The sequence below is a fragment of the Anopheles merus genome, chromosome 3R (genome assembly GCF_017562075.2).
Source record: "Anopheles merus strain MAF chromosome 3R, AmerM5.1, whole genome shotgun sequence".
In the NCBI taxonomy this organism is placed as follows: domain Eukaryota; kingdom Metazoa; phylum Arthropoda; class Insecta; order Diptera; family Culicidae; genus Anopheles; species Anopheles merus.
Genome location: NC_054084.1, coordinates 22,687,694 through 22,713,233, shown reverse-complemented (window position 1 = coordinate 22,713,233; position 25,540 = coordinate 22,687,694). Strand labels below are relative to the sequence as shown.

At 44.4% G+C, this 25,540-nt stretch overlaps 1 protein-coding gene across 8 annotated transcripts in view; it reads right to left on the bottom strand.

Moving 5' to 3' along the window:
- Window positions 1-25,255, bottom strand: part of LOC121596445 (protein artichoke-like) — a 100,023-nt gene extending 74,768 nt beyond the window's left edge. Inside the window, exons 1-2 of one of the 8 annotated variants that reach the window (XM_041921412.1) lie at window positions 25,181-25,255; window positions 21,415-22,693 (exon numbers count right to left, since the gene is read on the bottom strand). The gene's annotated coding sequence lies outside the window, so the exon portion shown is untranslated. Of the gene's footprint in view, window positions 1-21,414; window positions 22,699-24,669; window positions 25,078-25,104 lie in introns of those variants that run through there. The other 7 variants (XM_041921409.1, XM_041921408.1, XM_041921406.1 and 4 more) reach the window with 7 other exon arrangements.
- Between the last annotated feature and the right edge of the window lie 285 nt (window positions 25,256-25,540).

Genomic DNA, 25,540 nt, shown 5'->3' with positions numbered 1-25,540 from the left:
GTAGGCGGGCTGGGAAGGTTGCAGGTTTCCATCATCGCTCGATGGCTATAACCGTGCCCGCCCCTGGCCCGCTGAAGACCGGCCCACTGGGGGTTGCCGGAGACAATGCGCAGCGTTGAATTGCTTACGCCTGAAAGTGTATCTCATGGTTCACTCTCGCCCGACATCACCCGAGTCGCCCAAAGCCTGCATAATGGCAACGTTAATGGCCAAACGATCTAGGCCACACGCGGACACGCAGGGATGCACGAGATCCCTGCTGAATAATTGCATCACCAGCTTTCGCCTACCCACCACGCTTCACCTCGCCGAACCCTTCCCAGGTCTCCGTCGCTAGCGCGGTATGCGTTTCCATACCGGGAAAACCGTTGATTTGAGGGCATGTTTTAATCAAATATTAACCACGCATCATCGTTATTGTGCTACGCTCGTAATCGAACAAGTGACATCGAGCTTAGCGAGGCGTCCGGTGTACCACAGACCCAGGGCCAGCCGAACATGGCGGATTTAATTGATAATGTTTTCTGCGGTGACATAATGTCAATTTGTGGGTTCCGAACGGTGCGGCCTATGCATCATTCAGAACCGTACTTCAGAATGCCTTTGTCATCTGCGTGAAGCTTAATGGGGAGTTTCCATTGGGTGGATACGATAACAGGTGTTATTATAAACAAACATACTTATACTAAGTGGTATAACATTTATATTGGGAAAATGTTTTATAACAATGAATTTCAACTGAAAATATAGATAATCATTTCTCAATTATCACTGTTAACTGCAAATATTATAGAAAAGAGTTTAAGCTAATTTTGAAGTTCTTTTTTAATTAGAACTTCTTGTTTCGGCACATCAACCACTGTCACCTGCCTGTGTCACTAGAGAGGCTTGGCTTTCAGTGACTTATTGATTACTGATCGCAGGATAGCCAAGTCCTACGTATGTGGGCAAGGTCGTTTAGAGGCTTGAACCCATGATGGAGCTGGTGGACTCGTATGAGTAAACGACTGTACCACGAGACCGGCCGTCAGAATTAATGGTCAAAAACTGATTAATGGTCAGTATAAATGATGATGATGATGATGATGAGACCCACCTCTTACCCCAAGACAGGTTTGAGAAGGACGGCAGTATCTTTGCGATAATATAACTTTAAGGTAGTTTTTGAATAAATGAAAAATATACGCATAAGTGGTAGTATCGAACGACATTCAAAAGAATTCACCGAGTCATACACATGCCTAAAATGACCAACGTAGTTCGAACAAGAAAAAAAAATGGATAACTCCATCGAATACAATCAGGGAACAACTGTGACATGCACAGGGCCAGATCCACTACTACCAACGCCGGCTCCAGGGCACTACCTTCCGAAGCAGGACAACGTAATGTATTGGAAATTATCAGGACACAATCGCAACATGCATATGGTCAGTTCCGCTGGTACCGACGATGGCTCCAGGGCACAGCCTTCCGAAGCAAGAGAACCTAATATTTCAGAAAATGACTACTTACATTCATCAACGAGTGAATCCCACGGTGACATTCTAGACTGCGGGGAGACAGCGAACTCTCCAAAACTAAATCCGATTGTCCACTAGTACGCCCGCATGTCTCAAACTTATGTATCAAACTCTTATATATAATTTTTCTAATTAAGCTCAAGACGACAAGTGCAGCTGTACATTATATAGTGACATAGGACTTCTACACAAAGATAACATTACACAGTTTTTGTAACATATCCCGCTCACCTACATTTGAAGGCTGGTAAGCTACTCGCATAATTTCTAATCAGAACTGTAATAAATATTCTATTGGAAATTTCATGGAGATCAGAATCCAACTGTACACTTGTATACACCAAAACCTATGTTCCACTCAAATAACAGCAACAAACTCAGCATCACAACTCATTTCTTCGCAAAACGATCCTCCCCGGAGGCCTGCGCAGATCTTTTCAAAAGCTCACCTTAAATCTCACCGGAAATTGTTCAAAAGAATTGCACATTTCTATTTCCTCTCTATCGTAAATACGTTCTCCCACTTCAACAGTGTGCAAACCGAATACCACCCCCTTGGTGATAACAAAAACACTGACAAACTAGCATAAATGAGAAGTCAAAAATCAGCTGAATAATAGATGACACCATAGGTTCAACTGAAATCCACAGATGATTCGTTCACGCTCTGCACCACGTGCACGAATGGCACATGAAGCTAGTGGTGCATTTGCGATGAAAAATGAAAATGCATTATTTGCATACAAATTCACGCCCTCCCCCTTTCCCCTCTGCTCCCAACCTTTCTAACCTTCCCAAAGTCGGTCGTGAGGCGAAAGTTATGCCATGCCATGATCGAGGCTCTACCTTCCTTTTCTTACCCGTAGTCCCTGCCGCGCCGTGCTAAGAAAACCCGAAACTTTGCAGCTGTGTGAAAAATGGCCCCGTGCACTGTCCAACTGGCTATCACCGGGTCTACTCCCGGGAGTCTACTTTATAAAACGGAGCCCAACGTTCGAGCCACGTGTCGGGTGCCGAAATTTCGCCAGCCAAGAAGGTAGTAGCAGCTGGTTTTCATCGTTTAAAATAAATGCATCCCATTTTCGGCAGCACTTCAACGGGGTATCGTTACTAGCCCCTGAAACAAGGGCAGCAGACAGACGCTGGCCATCGTATCGGGTAGCAGGACCTTTGGAGTGCAGTGTTTTAAGCATACCGGGAACGTTTCATGAACTGTGGCTGCTGCTGCTGCTAGTAGACCCAAGAACACATACGCCCAGTGGCGGCAGCTCGATACTTGAGCGTTCGTTCGTTCAATCCTCGATCGACATTTGAATTATTGAGCTATTTGTTTCCATTTATATGAAACAATTTTTGGAAACCGATGTTCTCCATCCTGCCCGATCGGTCGGTGCTTTATTATCGCCCAACTATGATCGATAAACGTTTGCCAATCTGTTCTCGAGCAGCGGTTCGAAAGCAAACAAAAGAAAAACTCATAATCCTCTTACATTTTCAAATATTCAGCTGCTCCAGCTTGTACCTATTCAAACAGCAATTCTATTCTATTTGTTTCTATTCTTTTCCCCATTTTTTTCTCTCTCTATCTTTTGTCTTTACATGCACGAGCACTTGTGCGGTAGGAAATCTATCCATACATCTTAACTTCTCACCAAAAAAAAAAGAGACTTCATCTATCCCAGGTTCAGTGTTCCGGAAACACGCTTCCTTTTCTCCACCGAAACGAAACGGAAATGGAGTATTTATGAAGTCCTTTTTACCCCCCCTTCACAGGTATGATTTGCATTCATGTGTGGCTTTGAATTTTGTGAAACCGTGTAGGTAGATATCTGGTATGCGCTAAACCGATTATGATGCCTACTTTTATTGTGTTGTGCGGAAATGTTTCGAAACTTTTGCTGCCACCAGCAGCCGGTGGCATGCAAAAACCTGTGACTGTGCCGGCCCCCCCTCCCCGGTACGACATTTCTGCTTAACTAACTGTTTTGCCGTTTCGCTCAAACGATACTTCCTGGTTGGCCAGAGCCAGCCGCTGGGGCGGTACTGCTATCCACCTACAATACCACACACTAGCACAACGGTTCCCGTTAGTTTATATGTTAGTAAAATGTGTTGTGAGACCTAGCATCAAGGTGCTTTTTGCAGCACTGCCCGGGCACCAGTTGGTTTCACTGACCGAGTTTCCCTTCGTCGTTGGTATCGGGTTCTATGTGTGTGTGTCTGCCAATGTGTTGGTTAGTAGGACCAGCGCTACACTTAACCAGCTGTGGGTTCGGTTTTTGTGAAATAGAAAATGTATTTACATTATGACACGTACTTTTGATAATTATTATGTGCATAAATTAATTATCCCTGCGCATGGCTGGGTGTGGGGATAGGGAGGTTTGGGCTTTACAGGAATCGTATTATGCAAATTTGCTGTAGCAGCTTTTGTTGCCACACGGCAGACAGCTGATACGGTTATCGAAGGATCGGTAGCGTTCGGTGCAAAACCTTTCGCAGCAAACCGAAAGCCAGGGAACCTCACAAACACGTGCAGAACGCAAATATGGCACAGGGTTAGAGAAGAGTGTGTCAATGTTTAACCAAAGGGGTAACAGGTGAGAAGACACGTTTTTTTGTATGATTTTCAGTCGCAACAAAACAAGGATTTTCATTTTTTTTTCGATGGTGTGGGATTTTTTTCAAATTCTCATTGTTTTGATAAAAGGCCCAAGTTGTTGTAATGGAACAAATATTTTGCTAACAGAAACGTACAGACAAGTTTTCTTTAATAACAATTAACGCAACATAAAATACAACAAAATTCAAAAAAGATTGAAATTCCACCAAAGATTGTCAAAAGAACAAAAACAGTTCCTAGAAACAAAAGCAAAGGCAGATGAAATGTCAACTGCTTGAAATACAGCAATAGAACACATCTATGTGAGACCAGTTAGAGTGCAAATGAGTGTAAATTTGCCCTCAAGTAAGAATCGTTTATCCCGAATATTCCTGGAATAACTGGCTTGTTATACCTCACGTTTTGCACCAGCTCTAGCTGGAATTTTCAATTCTAGTTGTCGATGCCATAAAACAGATTCAGTAATTATTCGTATTTTGTTACCTTCCTATAAACAGGCTTCTAATACAACTATGGTAATCAAACTATTATTATGAGTGTAGAACAGTAGACTAAAAAATATGTTTCTTTGGAAGTTACCAATGGTTATTTTGATAACAAGTGCATGATGATGTAATACTTTTGCTTTTGAAGATGACTCTAAAATGTTTCGATTCTAATAAATGATGCGTTACAAACCGAATATCACACGTTTTAAGGTGTCCAAAGCATTGGCAAAGGTCAAAAGTAAATACTGACATTAACATAAAAGTCAAACTGCCACAGGTAGCGTGGTAGCTTTTCCACAACATTACTCCATTTGATTAGGCAACGAATTGACACGTGCCAATACAATTGATCCAGAATGCCCTTCTCGAATGCCGGTTGGTCCGCCCAAACGAACCAGCCAAAGGTAAACATTTGAACAATTTCCCTAGGCATCGCCTCCCATTGCAAATCCTATCGTGTTGGCCTGTGGTAATCCCACCCGAAACGCCCCGTTTCTTAAGAATCTTTTGCTAGATCTACTCGCCAGCCACCCGGTGGATATAATTTATTAGCCTGATTTGGAAATTCAGTGTTTACTTTTGCACTGGCATAGAAAACCAATCGACCGACGACTGCAGGCAACGCATAAGTTCCGAGCCAACGATTCGGCTGCCTCCCGCAGTATCATGTTAATTTAACTAAATGCTCGCTCAGTGCCGTTGGCATCCGGCCTAGTACCGCCCTGTCTGCGTTGGCAAGTATTCTACCATCCAGCCTTCCCGCAGGACCCCGAGGGTCGGGCTTTCCCTACGCTCATTTTCCCAATGACGCTGCAACAAATTAGCGCAAGAGCTCTCAGCGAATAAAAGGAATGTTTTTCACTTACTCACAGCGGTAAAGTAATTTAAAATATTGAACATCACGTGCCGTGTTCCATTTACATAATTACATTTGCGATAGGGACGCCCAGCGCCATTTGCGTCCCGCGGTGTGCGCCCGTCGCTCAAGTGCAACGTGCGTTGCGGATATCACTTGTACTGCCGCATTGCTCAATCTCTACTAGCTTCTTTTTTTTCGATCCACAAACCCCATTCCATTTGAAGGATCACGAAAGGTGACACAGGAGTTCTTTAGCTGCTACTGCTGCTGCTACTGCACAGTTCCATTAGTAGTTTGTCCCATCACCCACCGCGCGGTACGCTTGTCGGTTGGATATGGGAAAAAGGTCGCTTTTTTGTGCCCCCTCGTTTTCCATTGCCACTTTTCATTTTGTGTAACTAACATCCGTCAGGGATAGAGCATCATCATTCGATTTTCGAAATATCCCATCTACCACCAGCCTACCCCTTTTGCAATCCTGTCACTGTTGAGGGTTGTAATATACCTTCAGGAAAGTATAAGAGCAATCCCAAGCCAACCGGCCCGGCCCAGGGTCGCCGGGGAGCAGCATGCAAAAGTTATATCAATTTATTTGATTAAATTTTATTATTTCATTTTATCTTTCACCACATACACATGAGACCCAAGTGATCCCGCTTCGGGCGCTTGAAGCGACCAAACCAGACAGGATCACCACCACCTCTTAATGGAAGGTTAATATTGCCGGACGAGACAAAATGGACGAATGAGAAAGAAAGAAAAAAAAGGTAAAGGCGAGTAATAAATGGAAATTCGTTAGCGGATGCTTTGATTTCAGGTCACTCAATGTCACACAGGTAGCAGCGATGAAAATGTAACAAAATGAACTGAAAACTGAATTTCCTGCAATAAATAACAGCATGAGGTGGAGTCGACGCGATGTTAACTTCTGATGTCATGTAAATTAATATCATTTTTTTTACTCAACATCATTTTTTAGTCTTTTGACATTCCACTTTAAATCTGACAGTTCCATGAATATTATGATATTTCAACACGATATTCAACAAAAAAAGATTGAATCGAAACACTTAACATGTTTAAAAATGGAATGAATCATTTTATTTTATTATTTTAAAATCTTTTTATCATTTTTTTTTTGTTATTTTCGTGTAAAATTTAAAAAAAGCCAATGTGAACGGGTAATAAAAATAAAATAAATCGTATGATTCCTTTTATTTAAAACATTTTGAAAACTTTTTTGCAGCGCATTTTGGACTAACGTAAAAAATCCACTAATATTTCCTGTGCAAATAATCTTTGATAGAATGCTTCGTTTTCACTCACTTTTGAGGCATTTTACTACCCGTTTTGTTGAGACATAAAACTATTTAACTTGTTGAACATGCCACTACTTGTGATGGAAGTTTGAGGCTCTCTCATTTCTCTGAAGTATTCTTGTCCGGTTGAAGGTAAAGATTTACACAGATGATTAACACCCAGGCGCGTGCGGAAATCCACCGCCCCAGCCGCTTAATAATATCGTAAACCTGATACCTTATCGCTTTGAGTGTGTCGTGAAACAGCAGCTACAAAATCAACCCACAAAAAAAAACCAAACAAATGAACGCGTCGAGGGGCGAGATTTAAGAAACAGTCAGTCCAGCGATTCTATTGGCGTGACACGGGTCCACCTTCACCCCCGCGCACGCCGGACAGTCAGCACAGCACAAGCGCGGCGAACAAGGTTCTAAAGCGGAAAAATATCAATATTGACACAGCCATTTCTGTTTGTCCTAATGGATTTCCCGACTTTTCCACGCTTCCTTTTGGGCTGCAATTTCTGTCGTTTCGAGCGTTTTTTTTTTTTTTGCACTGTTTTGCAATCGTCAAGCCATCGTTGTTTGTTTGTGTGTAAGTGTGTGCTTAAGCTGCTTTCGAGTCCATACACAGCTCGCGCGGCCCGTAGTGGCCGCGGGTGAGGATTTTGATCGTTTTTGCTTGCTTTGGCCTATCCGGGGTCCGCAGATAGCCGTTCCAAGCGACAAAGGCCTATCGCAAACAAAGGCCCCGTCCGGTTCCCGGGTCTTAAAATCTGTAGCCGCATCCGCAGCGACACATGGAAATGGTTTCCGGTATTTTTCGAAAAAAGATAATAATAAAGTAAAATAACAAGGGCGCGCGCGCTCGCACCACCCAAGCGGAGAACAAACAGAACATTTTTACAAACCATCGTGTACCATGTTTCGTGCACCGGAGCCATTCAATTAACGCCCCAAGGGGAAGACTTTTTTGTATTTTTGTATTTTTTTTGGCGGGCCAGTTTGTCTGTTTGCCAGAAAGCTGGCAAGCATGCGGCGTAATATGGCATAGTAGTAAGCTGCGCCTGTTTTTAGTGTGTGAGTGAGTGTTTTGTTTTGTGCGCTCCATGTGGTGGTGAGGGGCCGCATTTTTTAATTTAGTTTGGAATTTATCATCCACGTACGCAAACATGAAGCGAAACAACGGGCGCACGAAATAAAATTCTATGTTCCTATGCGCGCTCTACGCAAGCCACTTCCGTAGCAGGCCACCGCCGCGCTGGTCGCCCAGTAAGCCATTACAATCGCGCAAGTTCTAACCATGCTGGGACATTCGATGACGCGTGTGGCCCCGTTCCCACCCCGTGGATGGGGTTTGTTAACCAACGGAAGGTAAATTTAATTTACAAATGAAAATGACATTGCAGTACCGGTCGGAAAGTGGACCACCGCGCAAGATTCGCGTTTGTTATAAAACAGATTTGTTAAGCTAACAGCATATTCAATTATCTTTGCAATTCAAAGCGAATGGTCTAGTTTTTATTATTATTATTCAGGTACACTTGTAGTGTTACTGCCGGTTAGGAATAACATTTCCTGGTAGTTTTTGTTTTGCTACTCTCAGTACCAACGTGCACAGCATAGCCCACATTTGCTCGCGTTGACTAGTCGGCATGGGCGCACGATGGGAAATAAATTTCCTACATTTTGCTACTGCTTTGCCAAAGCGCATAGCAACAAGCATGTGTTTTGGGTTTTATTTCATTTTCTCTTCCCCATCTCAACCGCACAACACGATTGGCCTTCGCCGGTAAGCCGTAAAAACGTGAAGAAATGCAAATGACATTGGCCGCGCCAGTAAAAGTGTCAGTAAAACCGCTTCACCCGTTGACACTCAGAAAAGCGGCCCTCGAAAGCCACATACTTGACCTCTGACTCGGGGAGGAATATTCGTCAAAGTAAGCGTAAGCATGAGCCGAAGCCAACGCGCATAAATAACGCCCCCAAAAACACCATCAACACCGTCAGCGCGATGACAAACCGGGCGCTCGAGTCGTTTGTGACGTTAACATTCAGTGGAGCTAGAATTCCTATCGGTTGACAAATATAACGCCCGAACGCACGGCGATACAGGTAAGAGGTACCGCCACCAGTACGACAGCCGAAAATCATTATCCACCACCAAATCGTTTGCCGCGGAAGCGGCGTGATGCTTTGGTAATGTATGTGACCTCCCCTCGAGAAGAACGCTGTGCAATGTGAAACATACTTTAAAGCTTGAGAAAAACAGACGCTTCTGGGTGGCTTTGGGCGCATTCATTGATGTGTTCGGTACACGTTTTAACTGCGAAAGGACGGAATGGAAAGCCAGTAAAAAGACATTCTCTCGCTCAAACGATCTGCGGGCGACCAATGTCAATGTTTAGTGCTACCGTTAAGCGGCCCCTTAAAACGAAGCGGAATGGAATAAATAGAGGAAGAGGAAAAAACAGTACAAAAGCACAGAGCGTGCGAAAAATGTACATAGCGTTCTCCCCCCCGCACGGTCAGGTGAAAGCGGAAACATCGCCATAAAACATAATGGTAATATTTCCCTTTTCGCCCGAAATACAGTACAGTGCCGCAAATATTTAAGCACTCGACTGGGAGGAATTCGTCCAGCGCTGCCGCTAAGAGTAATGTGCACACACATACATATTCTAAGCAGCAGTCGCTTGAGGCTCGGGAGGTTGTGGTTTTTTTGTTTACAGCCCTCCAGAAATTATTCACCACATCCGGGCCGGGCGATGGGGGCGCCTGGTCGCTGGTTCCGTTTGCCGGTTGGCAGACAACACCGGGGTATGCAAAGTGGTCGCTTTGTGCCCCATGGGAAGGGCCCGTTTGTTCGAGCTGCAAACCAGCGCATTACCGCAACGGTCGGTCAAAGCAATCAGACATATTGAACGTAAAAGAGCAACACGTCAGCGCGTGCGAACGCTTCGAAACGGAAAACATCAAAAGCAGAAGCATTAAATTTCCTCGCAAAGCGAACCGAGCGCGTGATGGGTTAGGTAGAGAATAATGATCTTTGGTAGTAGTCCCAAACGTCTGTTCTTGAGATGCAGCTAACGCATAACTTTGTTCAATTGTTTCCCCTGTAAAAACAAAAGGTGAACAAACCCCCGAAACTTAAAAAGCTAATCCATCATTATGGCCATGTGTAGCCGTTCGGTCGCTCGATATGTTTCGAGCAGAACATACCACACACCGTTACCGTTACCGAAAACTGAGTCCCTCCATCATCCTCCTCCGCTACCACTACCAAAAACAAACCGCAACGAGACGAACGTTTGATGGACCGCCCTTCCTGTGTGGGGCTCGGGAAATAAAATAAAACCTGACCGTCATTCACATAGCCGGTCGTGTCCCCCCTCCTGCAGGGAAGTGAATGAAAGCCGCCGAGGTCGAGCAGCAAAATAAATAAAATTCGAGCCAAATATTTTATGTAATGGCATTATGTGCGAGTTTCGTTATTTATGCATCCTCGGGCTCCATCCACCTCCCAATCCTCCCGTGTAGGGTTTGGGTTTCGATTCTGCTCACGATAACGACCGCACCGTAAAGGTACTGTTTGTGTTTCTGGCACTTACCGTGGATGCGGCACCGTGTGAGCTAGGGCACCGAAGTGCGCAGCATAAAAGTGTAGTTGAAAGCTCTACCGGGTACCGTATGTGTGTGTGTGCGCCTTCATGTTAGGTATCGCCGCGCTTTGCATTTGGAAATTTTCCAAGCTACCGAGAGCTAGCGGTGGAAGCGAAACCGAGAGCGGGTATCGTTTTGATTTACATAATGCGTAGGAACTGGGTTGTTACGGTGAAAATCTGATTAAAGGGGATGGATTGTTATTATTTCTTAATCGGACATCGTCTTAGCGCGCAAAGTTTCGCGCGACGGCGTTAAGCAACTGAGCAGCAGACCCCGGGCTGGCGAACAAAGCGTTTTGGTTGGGTTGTCATTATTCATTGCTGTTTCTTGTACAACATGCTTGCTTTGTACGTTCGTTTGTTCTCACATTTTTTGATATATTTTACACGCACACCTTAATTAATAGCACTATACATCGGTGAGAATGATGCGATATAAATTGGTACGTTTAAGCTTTTTTTCTAATGCGTATTAACAATCTTGAAACAAAGCTCTAATGTACATGTTTAGCTCATGTTTCGAGAAAAAAGACTTATCTATTTGTCCGTCATGATATAAAGCCCCACATGGATCAAGCCCTCACATCCACCATTCTCCTACACGGGGAGCAAATGCTCCAAGAGTGCCAGACTATAAAACTGCAGAAGCCAAAACTTCTTTGTTTCACAGAGGTAGTACAGTATTACAATAGAATGCCACAGGCAAATAATAAATGCTGATTTTTTATCTGGGTTTAGAAAATTTCGCTCTCTTTTCGTTAGAAATAATGCACAGGTACTCCCTGAGCCTCGCGTTATATCTTATGCGTGGACTCAGCTATACGCGATATTTTAAATTTGACAGTTCCTTGAGCAAATGGTACTTATGTTACACATCAATTGTCAAATGCAAATCAAATTCCCTTTAGTCAAATTTAAAAACCATTCAAAAAGGTTCGTAATAGTAATCTTCAATTAGAATCATATCAAACAATTAATTTAGTGTACAAATTACATGTGAAATTACATGAAAATTGTTCTTATTTCGGCTGGAAACCTCAAGCTTCAACTAACGCATAAATTCTTGATGTGCGGTTTCTTCTTGGTCCACATTAATAGCGAAAAACGGAGACAACCTGTAATTTGAATGAGCTGTCAATTTTCAACTACAGAAATCATGATATTTTTATTATCTTGTCTTATTGTATTTTTCCGTGTAATAAACATCATTGAGATAAGTTCCTATAAAATAAAAAATAATTTTAAATATTGAAAAGTTTTTCAAAATATGGATGTATAGTGTATGAGACTACAGTGAATAACTTGTAACACCTTTATGCTTTTGTTCAAACATCTGATCGATTTAAAATTTCCTGTTTTGCTAATGAGTTCTTCCAAGGTTGTAAAAAAACAACGCTGCTGAAGAATTTTTTGATAAACTTTTGAAGCATAGGAAATTTCATTTTAATAGTAAATGTAAACCACTATCCTTTACATCTGTCCCATGACAACAAGTAATAATGTACGTCATCGAAGAATAACTCTCTAACTTGTATTGCTAAATAAAGTGCATCAATCTTGCTTGATTTTAAATGCCGTTACATGTGTTTAGTGAAATAAGTTGGAATATGGCATTATACACATACAGTTATCAACAGTAAATATAGCTAAAATATCACCGTTTGACCAAGTGATACAATAAAAAATAGATTTTCTCACTTTTTGTTGAGCTATCAATTAAAACAAAATGATTCATATTTGAAGACAGTATCGACTGATACTGGGAAAAGCCCACAATACTTTTCATTTCGAAAACTCACCCAACTCAAAACAAATCAAACCACAGCACACAACACACGCTCTGCCCTAAAACTCCCACCAAGAAATGCCGAAAGAATGCAAAATCGCACCCAACTACACCTGACAGATTTTACGACATCGCTTTATTGCTACGTACGTCCTAAAGCGTTCCAGTCCCACCCCTGTGGAAACTGTAAAGCGAATGTTACGGCAAACGATATACATGTGCCAACCCGCGTGAGAGATTTATAGAATTCCTTACGGTTTTTTGGGGGTTCATAAATTTTATGCATGCACTCAAATTTATGGGGCAACGCTAAGCGTCCCGAGACAGACCGCACACGGGAACGCTGCGAGGAACGACTTTTCACCGGCTGTGCGTGTGTGCGAAGGGAAAGAAGGTGTAATTTCTGCACAGAGAGAGAAATGCTTGCGAGAAATGCTTCCATTTCGTAAGACGGTCCCATTTTACGGTTCAGAACGAAGATTCAGCGATGCGTTAGTATTACATTTATATGACCCCAAATGAGCGCTTAAATAGTCCTGCCCTTGGATGATGGGTTCTGTTTACATGAGTGAAGGTGCATCACACTGTGTACCAGTACCGTCAGGAAGATCTGCTGGCGATGTAGATGAAGTCTTGCTGACCTTGCGCTTTTACCGTTACGAATGGCAATTTGAGTGAAACTTATCGTAAGCTAAAACCACAAGATGAAGAGTGAGAACAGGATTTCTGCAAAAATCCTGCAAAATTGCTTCCTACTAATAAAAAAAATCCTCAACACATCAAGTAGAACCTCACATTCTAATCACAGATTTCATAAAAATCTCCGATAATAAGACACAAATATAGCGCGAAAGTAAATCACACTTCTCATTCTAGTTGCGCCACGCAACAGTTAACTCGGCTTAGCTTTACGATTCGTTGGAGCGCCCGTTAACAGTGTACGCTCTTCAGCTACAACAAGTGAAGTCAACGTTTAGCAAACAACTGCGCACAAACACAGCTCTTGAAAATGCCAGAAAATTCCTCTTGCCGGGAAATAGGGTGAAGTAAAGGTGGCAAATACCTTAACAACTTTGCACTGTCGCAACCTCCGGTGAAAGTTGTTTGTTTGCCGATTTTTTTCCACCTCGATTTGTTTTTTCGCAGACCGTTTTATTTGTTGTACGGTTTTACGGTCCTTTTATGATTGCACAGCAATACGACTGGTTCTGGCGGTGGATTTGGGAAAAAAAATTACAACTTTGAAGTTTTGTAAAAATAAACAATTTCCCTTACGTGAAATCCACGCTTTCAAGAGAAATTGTGCTTCTGCTGTTTGTCGCTTTTCATATTAACTAAACGGAACAACCATACAGTCGAACACGCGGACTGCTTGATATAAATGTTGGTTTAAAAACTTCCCCACTTGCTTTTATTTCAATCGTACCGAGCAAACGCTCTTTCCCTGCGACAGTTCCACCTTGGTTGTGCATCAACCGCGAATCACACCATTTCCGCATGCACAACCACCAAGAGTCCGTGCCCGGTGGTGCCGAATGTGGCGTTTCCTCTTTTTTTTTTTTTGCTTTACTACACGGTGAACGATTTTCTTTTTATTACGTGCATGCCACAATTGTTTTGCCTTACTTCATTCGACCGCGTTGGTTGGCGAGCGAAAATAAAACAATAATGAACGAGGTAAAGCACTGTGTCCGTTCCAGCCCGTCTCGGGGGCAGGGATTGCTGCTAGCGAAAAATAAATTACACACCTGCAGATTCGGTTTCTCCCATCCCTTCACATGGTCTCAAATGAGCCTCGCCCTGGTGGGCAAAAATATCTACTTCGCCGAAGACGAGAAACCAACTGCAAGGACTGCAGCTGCTGCTGCTGCAGTCTTGCTTTTCCCGCGTTGAGTTTTCGCGTCGTTTTTACACCGAACAACACCACACGTTGGCCTCGCGCTCGCGGTCAGAGCCCGCGGGAAGTGGGTAGTTCGTTTTTCATTTATCTGAAAATTTATTGTTGACTGAATTTTCACCAGGGACTTCACGAAACGCGTGAAAACCATGGCAAGCGTGGAGCGCGGTCTTGTCTCACTAGGAAGGCTTGAAACGGCGGCACACCTACAGAAGGGAAGAAAGGAACACACTAACAAAAAGCACGAAAAAGCACACACACACACCCCAACACCTAAACAGCAAACGAGCCACGAAGTTACCTAGGACAAGGCTTTTACGCTTCACGAAGTCGTTTGGTGTCGTTTCGGTGTTGGGGGTTTATACCTTTTTTTTCGTTTGTTTGTTTGTATTTCTGTCTGCTGCAACGAATCTACCGTACCGCGACGGGCAGCGATGCCGAACTGTGCCGGCAGACGGGTTTGTTTTATTGGAGCCACTCGTTTACATTTACCCAATGACAAATGTCATTCCCACTTTCTACCGCAACGGAGAGAGAGAGAGAGATCGGTGGAGTTTCTTTTATTATAATTTAACACTTCAACGCGGGTTCGGTGGCAAAGAGCGATAAGTCAGTGGACTCTGATTTACCACCCGGTGTGGCCGATGCACTCGGTACGGTCAGGGTTTTGGGGGTTTCCGTTGGTAAATTTTACTATTATGCTCATTTTATTTACATTTTTTTTATGAGCAGTGCATACATATTTTTGAGTTTATTTATTGAAAACTCTAGATAAAAAAGGGAATTGTTTAATTTTAAGAACTGCTACTAAGTTTTCCAATCAACTGGTGGAAACAAAAAATATACAATGAGTAACCCGGAAATAGCACATACAAAACTCTGTCACTGTGGCTCACTTTCAACTGGAGGGTCGTAACACTCACTGATGACCACTCGTTATTCTCACGCTTATCTCATAAAATCTTGAGCACCCCCCCCCCCCCCCCTTTGCTCGCGGAGCGCTCGGAAAAGCTTGGTATAAATCCACGAAAAGTAAAGTTATTATCAACTCCTATTCCTTAGGCCTCTCTTTAGCAACAGCCTTCCATCGATCCGCCCTGCTTCTCCATTGCCGACGGACCGGGGGCTAAAAACGATGCCAATTTCTTCTACGGCGGAGAGTGTCCGTAGGCGATTGTGCTGAGACAATATGGCAAAGTCGTAAAACAGGATATCGCGCGGGGCTTTAGCGGCCGCGTGCCTTTCGATGCAATCCAGCGGCAACAACAACAACAACAACAACAAATCCGGCACATCACAAGCACAGGAAACGGCATCTCTGTACTTCCGTTTTATGAGCACGGTTTTGCTTTCTCGCCTCGCACCCCCCAAAGCGAAAAGGGCCCTACTATTGATTTGATCTTCAGCTGAAAGCAGGCAGGCTCGTTTTAGCCGGCGTACTTGCTGACTCAACAGATATTGTTGGGGGAGATTTGTCACTAATAAAATTAACCCACCCCGCCAGTTTTGAAGCGCCTTTTGTGCCATTCTGGTTTGATGGGCACGCTCCGCTAGGAGTAATTGAAAATATGTCAAGAGCCTATTACGGGAAGTTACATCAGCAGCTCAATCAGGTGCTAAAATACAGCTTTATCGTGATATGGAAATAGGATCAATAACAAGGAAAAGGAGTCCATCGGTCTAAGCAGCTGAACGATAATATACTATTAGCATCATGCAATGTAAGGTTCTATGGAACTAGAATCGAGAGGATTGATATCTATCACCGCTTTACACATGTTCTTGAGGTTTACATGCCTCTCTATCAGTCTAAAAACTGCTCTAGAAACCTATTCGATAAATTTATTTTCCTTAAAAAAACAGATTTACAAGAACGAACATTAAAGCTATTACTTCAAGAAACCATAATACACAAACATAACGATAATCGATAGTGATGCTTTTTGTAGTTGAAGCAATTCTATCGATCGTTCCTTTGGCACATGAGCTATCACCAACTCATCTATAACTTTTTATGAGTACAAGGCCAAAAATAGATGGAAACTAAACTGAAAGTAGCTGTAAAAATAAACGGTCTACCAGCAAATAACTTCCTAATCCTCCTGTTAATACACTTACTTCCTACCACATGTGTAGGCTTTCTCAAGAAAAAAGTTGGCTGTCTGTGGTTCAGGAAGTTCCTGAACTGTGGATGAGAATTTGACGAGCTACCCATGCTTAGCTACACATCTACGCGATCAACACCCATACCAAACTAAACAGAAACTATGAATTGAGCAGGAATGCTCGAAAAGTGTTGTGTTAAACGGCCTTCTAAAATGATTCCCCCTTCCTAGGGACAATATTATTCATTTCTATTTCTGTTTGGGACCAGTAATTTTGCTTTATTAAATCGTAAAGTTCATCATTCGTCTATTACTTTGTCTATATAAAACAACAACACAAGCATGTCTAAATATGTGATTGCTCTTTCGAGCATATTACGATCCTCTCCTATATTCAGTTCGCTTTTCCAAAACACCTTTTTCCGGTTGGGGAGGAATAATTTTCTCCCAGAACAAACCTTCCGTAACTGCACACCATTTGAATATCTTCAAACTTTGCTCGGCTCTCCCGACAACACCGCTACCATTGCAAACGGAAGTCTGATTTATTAATAAAACTTTCGCTACGAATACGAAGCCGGCCACCTCCCCGGCAATGATAAGCCACATCCGCATCTTTGCAGGGAGAGAATTTATGTAAAAATAATGACCTTCCCGTTTGGGTAGTCAAGTTTTGCCTCGGGTCCCATATGCCGCCCGCCCGCCCAGGTGTCCCCGGATATGTCCACTGCAACCAAGTTCCCCAAGTTCTAGGAAACAAGAGCGGCTCATGTTCAACAGCTCACGTACGAAAGAGGGTAGACACCGCCGGTGCAGATGGTTGGCCTGGCTTGTGGACGGTGGAAGTTCGATTGCATTTGGGCGAGTGGAGGGACTAGGATTAGTGCCGGAAGGTGGTACGACTTTCTCCCATTGCCTTCTCATTTCGTATTCATATTTTCCGCCTGTCGCTACGATTCTTACGTTCCCCATATGAAAGGCGCTAAACTCCGGAAGTGCTCGAAGGACTACGATGGTACTGTGCTCTGTTGTTAGTGTTTTTTTTTTCTTTTTATACAATATTCAAGGAGCAGGAGGTGATTTTAGTATTATATTTTCATATGGAACGATTCTATGAAACTGGCATTGTTGTATCATATTATTCATAACTATTTTTCGTTTTTTTAGCTACTAATGTATGCAAGATTATTCATTTAAACCTTATTTAGCTTCATTTCATTTTATTTCACGAAAGTACAAAAACAAATAAAAAAACGTTTAAAAGTAACATTTTACTCAATGCCAATTCAATACTTTAGCACAAAAGCTCATACAAAAGAACCAAAAAAGCTTGCAACGACCATCCCACCCAACAGTCTGCTGTCCCGGTACCAGCTGTTGAAAATCGATTTCAGCTTCCTCGACAGCACAACTGATTCTTCCGGCAGTAAAAGGGCACTTGTATACAACCATCGAGTCACGCTGTTTCTCACGGTACACGGGCAGTCCAGCTGGAGCTTCCTGGAGACTACCGGGGAGCAGTGTAGAATGTGATAGCTTTCTGAAGCACTCTTACATCCATTGCCAAGAGCTCTCTGCTCACTAAGCCCCTCTCGAAGCGCCGAACGAAAATTGAAGCCCAGCGCAATGGCTAACCTTAGCTAGGGGCTGCCAACGTTTGGGAAATGGGATCGTTCGATCGAAAAATACAGGTACCATTACCCATAAGCCCCACAACCAGAGCCCGAACAGAAGATGAAAGTGATCGATAAACGCCTCGGATGCATCACCTTAAGTAGCATTTGCAGCACCGACTGCATCCCGGGCCAGCCAGCCAATGTGTTGCATGTGGAACGGGAAACGGACAGTAGCGTTGCAAGCTAATCCTTACCGAACACTAATAGGCTACACCCCGGGATTAAGATAAGAGGAGAGAGATCTTGAGCTCAAGCAGTGCAAAACACGCTGTGAACTCATTAAAAGAACCATTTTTTTTTTACTTTTATACGTTCAATTATCGGCTATATGAGCGTTCCTTGTGTTATTCCATTGCTTCCAAAAATTTGAAATATTTCACGTGTTTTGATAACGAAAGTATGAATTTAAACCGTTCACTTCCCTCGAAGCATCACACTTTAATGCCAATCGATGGGACATCAAACTAACGAAACCATCCTGTATTGATCCTGCTTTGTAGCAGCCCTTTTACAACCAAAGCAAAGGCACGGAAAAGCCCGCATCCACCAGCACCGCCGGAAGCTAGGTCCTCTCGCTCCGGTAATCCTCTCACTATGGCAGTGCTTAAATCTCTTCAGCCAGGCTCGCTGCTCCCTACCAAAATCCATCACCGTCTAAACTTTGCAAACGTATAATCCCTTCCAAATCTCGGCCGAGGTACCACCGTTTCTCAAAACCTCCAAACGGTGGCGCCCAGGAATGGCGAAGCAGCCGCTCAGGGCATAGCGACAGGTCGACAGGTTCACAGTGTAAACTTTTCCTGCCCCGTTTCTCCGCACGGCGTGGCGTGGCCGGCACCATCCGCCTACCCATGCCGAAACACACACACACCCGTGTCTTGTGATCTTTCAGTCCCTAACTGGCGTGTCGTCGTAGCCGGCCGGACGTAGAAGAGCGGTATTATTTGTTTGGCTTCTCAATACACTTAATCTTGCGCTCACAGGAACACACTGGCTTACCAACGGGCGGAGGCGAATCGCGCGCACGTCGCCTGTCTCCGTCTTCCCCGCTTTCGCAAAAACCCTTTCACCGTGAAGCCGTGAACCCCAAAATCCGGGCTTGAAGTGACTGTAATCAAATTTACCTAAACTCAGTTTTCAACTTATTCACGCTAGGCTCTGCCAGGCCCGCTGGGTTGCTGGGTTGCGCACCACCAGATGTGTCTTGTAAGATTTTTACCGAAAATCTTTAGATAAGCTGATGAGTTTTCTATTTGCTGCTCAACCATCGTTGCCATGATTAAATTACCCCCCCCCCCCCCCAAAATGGAAGCGTGAGGCTGCGGCTGGAAGTCGGGGGTGATTGGGTTTCCAAGCTATTGTTTAAAGCTGCCCGAGGGAATGAAAGTTAGCGTTGTGGATCGGTAAAATAGCGCAAAAGCGCGGCGCTTTGTCTTTAATTTATATTAATTTGCAAGTCAAAAGGAGGGCACGCTTTCAACGCTCGGTCGCAAATATTATTCAAACTGATTTAAATACATTTCATTGCGTCGTGGAATGAAGATCAAGCACATCACTGCAAAGTTTTGAAATGTATAAAAAGCAACTTTTTTTCGGTGTTTTTTAATCCAGCGCACACACTAAAAGCATAATATCATTGTTTATCTAAGATTATCCTAAAATAGCACTATTAATCCTTTTTTTGAGCTTGTAGCAACATATCAAAGACCGTACGGATCAACAAAGGCGCACACGGGTTCGGATTTGTTTGTTTACTGTGGCTTTTAGGTCACGATAGTATTATTTTATGGAGAGCCTTTTTTTCTCTTTACTGGTTGCTGGTGTGTTCCATGTGGTTTATTTGGTTCCGTGTACCACTGAACTTCAAAGGTTATGTATAGCTGTGCGCTCGGTTTCATGGGGCTATCAAAAGGGAACCGAATAAAATATGTTTGTAGCATCGTGCGGCAACCATAGATTGAGGATGAAAGAACACAAAAAAAGGAATCAAAACAAAACAATCCCTTCAGGTAAAGCTTATTATGGCTGTAAGTTGGGTAAAGCCACAAAAACACGTTACACATATAAGTGGAAACAATAACAGGTGTTGTGTGTACCTGGCGATTTAACAAAACATTGAGAACTGAGGTTGATTTTAATGCAAATGCGATTACAAAGCTCACAAAAGCCTCAAAATAATTCAAACAATGTACAAATTACCTATCTGCCATACGCAACATCAAGCGTAGTTTATTTATTTATCCACCAACATATGTGTCTTGCACTCTTGAGGCTGTAACAAACTAAGTACTTAAAACCTATCCTACACCTAAATCCTAAATTATTCCCCTAACATCTCCCTTGATCCAGTGTCACCAAAATTGAAGATTAATAAAATGTTTTCTTTAAATGCGTTGGTCGTTAAATTAAAATCAAAGTGATGGGACCATGTAGTGAATTGCCTTGTCATAGCCAGTAACGGTTCGTTGTATCCATATAACGTACGCCTGTTCTCGCCGACGAGTAAGTTACGAGAGCGAAGAGGTCTCGATGGCGCGTAGATATTGATCTTCTCTAGTAAATAAGGGACGTCTAGCTCGTTTTTCAATATTTTGGGCTACAAATACACATTGATTAACCTTAAAACGATGTTCGAGCGTCTGTAGGCCAAGCAGAAGGCAACGCGAGCGATACTTTGGCATGGCTGTAAGTCCTTTGAATTGGTCGCATTTTAAAGCAAATCTTGTAAACTTCCGTTGTATTGCTTCTATTGTGGTAATCTTCTTCTTGTTCTTCTTCTATTTGGCGTAGCGTCCTACGTGGACATGCCTACATGGGCTTTGGAGACTTAATTCATTACCACGTAACCGGATAGTCAATCCTTACTACGGAGGGACGGTCCATTCTGGGCTTAAAGCCATGACGGGTATGTTATTGAATCATTCGAGTTGACGACTGTACCACAGGACCGCCCCTTGTGTGTGTTAATCATCGTTACATTCACGGAATTGTCGAAAAATAAAACCTGGGAGCTTGTATGCTTTGTTAACAGACTTGTCAATATGTAAACGGAAATTTAAACTAGAGTCTAGTGTTACACCTAGGTCACAGACTTCCTGGCGACGATCTAACACACTGCCTAACAACGAATAATTATACTTGATCGTTTTTTTAGTCCATGAAACTTAATAATGAAACATTTATCAAGGGCCAACTCAAGTAGCAAACCCATTTATAATAATTTGAAGGATGATGCAATCGTTAGGACTCTTAACCGGTAAAAAGAGTTTGACGTCGTCAGCATACATCAAACAAGTATCGGGCGGCACACAATACGTTAAATCATTAATATATGTAATAAATAGAAAAGGACCTTAGTTACTACCTTGCGGGACACCAGAAGAGCTAATAAAATTCTGCAGTTGTTGATTGTTGAATTACAAATTTTAAATTTTGAACCACTTTGTACAGGTATAGGACAATTACTTTAATTAACTAAAGACTCTCATTCTTACCTTCCGCTTCTTGCTGACTTCGTTGCAAGCTGTCTCCACCTGCACACTCTCGCCTCTCCCAAACAATAATCCTAATCAAAAGCGTCAGACGAATCCCCGCAAACTCAGTCGTTCAGCAACGGCCCACTGCCATTGCCTGCTCGCTGTGTCTGTTTCCCAAGCTTCCCCCAAAGAAACGAGTCGTCGATTTATTTTGCCACTTAACGAACCGGAACAGCGATGAAAATGATAGTCATGATTCAATCAGCATTCACTCACACCAAAAGCTCCTACACACACATGCACACACAAAACAGACCACCATAACAAATACGCATTCTTCTTTCCTCTGAACAAATCACTGCCGTTGCTGCTGCTGCTGCTGCTGCTGCTGCTCGTTCACTTCTGCCGTGCAAACCGAACCAGGCCCCAAGCACCAGTACACATGTCGGACACAGGCAAAACACACCTTTTTCTATTGCTTCATTAAAAAACATGCACTACACACAAACACACACACACAATTCCACAAACGCGCACTCGTACTCCCAGCGGAGAACACTGAACCGCCTAACCGCAATCACACTCGGGCTGAAAACCCTTTTCCATCCAGCCACTGCACCGCCGACACCGGTTGGGGATGGCGGTGTAAACGAAGGAAAAACAACAAGGGGGGTTTACGGCCACTGCTTCACCCAAGCAGCCCCCGCTCTCGCTCGACTGCACCGCAACACACTCGCAAACGGAAATCCTGACGCGTATTCCCACGCCGCGCCGTCGTGTGCCGGTGCCCGAAAAACAGCGTGCAACATTAATTTGGTTTTGCCTTTTTAGAACGTTTTAATATAACTTTTTTAATTAATTTACTTCACAATGCACACACACACACACTGGCACTCTCACATGTACCAACATACACTTTTACACTACTCGGAGGGGTTGAACGTTTCAGCACAGGCTTTCGGCACGCTTTTTCCTACTTTCGAGGCTGACGTGATCGGCGTGGTGGTGGTGAGTGGGTTTTGAGAGCTGTTTCTCACTGTCGGCCACGGTGCCGAAAACCCGAACCAACTTCAGGATGTCCAACTTTTACCTGTTTGTTTTTTTTCTGTTGCTTTGTTTTTCCTTACACACACACACACACACACACACACACACACACACACTCACAGTACTCCGGAGGTCTGGCTTTACACTGTACACCCACCCTGCGGGTAAGCACTTTCCCCGGGAGCGTTCGCTCTGTTTGCTGCCTGCTTCCTCAAGCTTTCAAGCTTATTCTTTTATTCAACACCGCCATCTGCGCTGGGAAAAAGAGGAGAAGAGGAACCGGTACTACATGCAGACCTTCACTACATTCAGCAGAGCGAGCAGACACACACACACAGACACACGCAGAGTGATATGATGGATTACTTTTCCAAAAGCGCACGGTGCGAATGGGTCAGGATCGTTTCCCCCCCCCCCCCCCCCACTTCCCAGTTTTTTACCGGCAAAATCCCGGAATCCCTCAATCCCTGCTTCTCAAACACACGTGCACATGTGCTATCAGCGTACCGACCGCATCACACACGATACAAGCAAAATGGTAAGGATTCATTGGTTCGTACACGGATGAACCGTTTGTACAGATACACAGACACACCGACACACATTCAGATCAACTTCCGGCTATTGCGATCCACCATCCCGGAAGTATCTCGCATTCAGTAAAAGGGTCGCACCGGCCTGTTCGGGCTGCCGAGGCAAAGAGATTGATGATAGTACGCAGCGACGACGGATGGAGGGCGATCCTTTTGCTGTTTTGTCTCCGCTATCCGCTGTTCTGATTGTTTATTTACTTTCTGCTTTTAACAAATTCACCTGCTCTCGGTGCGTACGTAGCTGCAGCCTGGCGACTGGCGGATTGCATACATTCTGGGGTTTTTCACCTTTTGGGGGAGCTTGCAATGCTCGCAACGCCTACGCCTTGATCTCCCATGCTGGTGGTGGAGTTCGAGCGCCGCTTTTACGTTGTGCGTTGATTTGACCTAATTTATGGCGTGTGTCCCTGTAGGTCCTTCCTGAGACACACACACACACGTACATAAAAAATGGCAAACAACCTTCTTTTTTTGTCAAGAACGCAACGCAGAAAAGGATGCCTTACAGCACACACACAGCAAACGATGTTCATCGCTTTGCCGGTCACAGATTTATTCTCGTTTGAGGTTATGGTTACGGTGTCCGGGTCCTTGACGATTCAATTTCCTCCCCCTTTCCCCTGTGCACAACGACCCACACACACACGGCAGGAGCGGAATTTGAAATTGGACGTCCTCCATCAACCCTTAAACCACTTTTCCCCTCAGTTCCACTTTGCCCTGCGCTTCGAACGGAAGAACAAAGCCGGACAAGGACACGATCGATACACCTGCCTGCCCCCATGCCACATAGTAGACCTGCGTGGGGAGGCTGGAGCAAACCCTAAACCAGCCATAATTAGCTTTGACGGCTGTACGGACGTCTACCGGAATGCTACCGAAACAACGAACCCGGGTTTGCGTGTTCGCTAATCCTTTCTGCTGAGCTTCGCAGGAACATGTGGCGTTTTTTTTTCTTTTGCAAAATTCTCGCAGCATCTATGGCAAAACCGGGGACCGGGGGTTTTTGGGAGGTCGAAAAAGTCGAAAATGTCGGAGAGTATCCCCCCGGCCTGAAATTCAAACCCAAAAGTGACAGCGCTCGCGAAAGAACTGGGATCAGGGGTCCGGGTCTTGTCACTTGTGCCGAGGTTTTGGAGCCTGCCAGCTGGGAGGACAGCGCGAACGGACAGATTCGTTTACTTATTCATTAAACTAACTAACGGACCCCCGGGCGAGGGCCTTTTTTGATGTGCATCGCGTGGGCCTGCACACATACAGCGCCAAACCGCCTCCCCACTCAGTGTATGTGTGTGTGTGTGTGCTTTGTGCGTGGCAGGTAGGTTCATCCTGCCATCCCTTACTGTCAACCTGTGGGGCTGTCTAACCCCCGACACTGCCTGACACGATCCAATCCAATCCAATTCACGCTGAAATGGCAACACGAAATGCCTTGGCAACTCCAAACAGGTTCCGCCGTTGACCGGCTCTTCCACTGCCGACAGTAAGAGGAGAGGTAAAAAGGAGGTAGGTAGGAGTTTCCCGCCGCTCGCAAGCTGATAACATACGCCAATACGCACGCAACGATCACACTGAAGCGACGGAAGTGAATCCGAACGAACCAACCGAACGGAAGTGGTACAAACACACACACCCACGCACACATACACACAAACAACGGCACACACTCGCTTGGCTGCGAACCATTCCACGTACGGGCTCATCGCGACTGCAGTGAAAATTGCACCATTTTCATCTGCCCCATCTCAGCAGAGCCAACCGGTTCCCGAAGCGATGTGAGTGCACGTGAGTGGGATGCACTGACGTCTCGCGGTTGCTGCTTCGTCCGTACGCTTACCCCCTTACCCCTCACCCCTCCACGAGAGAACGAGAATGTAGCTCATAAAAGAATCATCCAGCGATCGAACACCGAATGCCAAAGGAAAAACACAACATCCATCGATCGCGTCGTAGCAGCGCTAATTTGTCGGAATAGGAAATTGGTTTCATTTTTTCCCAAATCACTCAAAGGCGAAAAGAAAAGAAAAGAAAACAACAAATCCTTTCAAACACACACACACACACATACACACCGTCACCATGCACTTGCTGTCTCCACTGACCTGGCGCACGGTTGAAGCACGGCGCGAAATCGATCAACACACCATTAATAATGTACCGCAGGCGCGTAAAATTTCCCAGCGACCGTATTGCACCGAACCGTCGGCAATGAACGTTAGGGCCGTACTGGAAGCCTCGCTGGGCGGCCGTATTCTACCGGCAGGTGACTACCGGGTACTCACGAGCCTTCCCCATGTGTACAACACTCCCTTCACAGGATGGGAAAGCGAGCCGCATCCCTGCTCGGTGAGTGCCTGCCACGACGGTCCTTCGATGCGACAAAACGGCTCAGACTCACCGGCTCGCCGTCGGGTGAAGTACTAGAGCAGCAGCAGGTTTTCCACCGGCTGTCGGCTGCTGCTTCGGGTTCGGCCCCGTGCTCGGTGAAAAACGTTCGGGTCACT